The sequence below is a fragment of the Diaphorina citri genome, unplaced genomic scaffold (genome assembly GCF_000475195.1).
Source record: "Diaphorina citri unplaced genomic scaffold, Diaci psyllid genome assembly version 1.1 scaffold24529, whole genome shotgun sequence".
In the NCBI taxonomy this organism is placed as follows: Eukaryota; Metazoa; Arthropoda; class Insecta; order Hemiptera; family Psyllidae; genus Diaphorina; species Diaphorina citri.
In genome coordinates, this window is record NW_007401870.1 from 1 (window position 1) to 787 (window position 787).

The 787-nt window shown below is 43.5% G+C and overlaps 1 non-coding gene across 1 annotated transcript; it reads left to right on the forward strand.

Annotated features, from left to right (window-relative positions):
- The first annotated feature begins 579 nt into the window (after nt 1-579).
- Trnat-cgu lies at nt 580-652 on the forward strand. The gene has a single exon. It is a non-coding gene; the product is annotated as a tRNA-Thr (tRNA).
- Nucleotides 653-787: the final 135 nt, after the last annotated feature.

A 787-nucleotide genomic window follows, 5' to 3' on the forward strand; every position in this document is an offset into this window, starting at 1 on the left:
GTCCAACACAAAGGTCTTTAGTACAAAAATATGGAAACAACTCAATATACTTACAGCCATGGTGAGGTTCATAAAGCGAACGTATTTGTCCAGAACTCCGATCATATCTTGGAAGTTGTGCTCGGGTAAATATTGACGGACTTTGGCTTCATGATCCTGGAAACAAAAATACATAGAAGGTTAATACGGATATATCCTACCTCGGTGGTGTAGAGGTCAAGCGGGCGTGGGTTCAATCCCAGCCGAGGTATGGAATTTTATCCTCAATATAATTTGAGAATTTGACCACAATAATAGTAGGGTTTCAATCCCAGCCGAGGTATGGAATTTTATCCTCAATATAATTTGAGAATTTGACCACAATAATAGTAGTAGCCTACTTACTGCTGGAGTAAAGGGACTTTTCAGTCCTATGCGAGCAGTATAAATAAGCACTATTATTATATCCAGACTAGTTAGCTTGTAGGGTACAGTGCAGCGTCTACCTTGTAGGTAAGCGCTTGGTCGCGGGTTCGATTTCCGCCCTATTCCAGATTTGGGGTGGGAGGATGAAAAGGTTTTAAACTACACTATAAGCCAGCCTAGTTAGCTTAGTCGGTAGCGCGTCCGCCTCGTAAGCGCTAGGCCGCGGGTTCAATTCCCGCCCGGGGCGGATTTTATCTTGATGGGATAATATTCGTTCTCGGAACGGCTGGCTTTCTCCTATCCAGTCTTCCTTCTCTCTTCGATTTCGGGACGATAATACCATAGCAGTTACAGTTCCCTCTGTCAAACCTCTTGAAAAAAA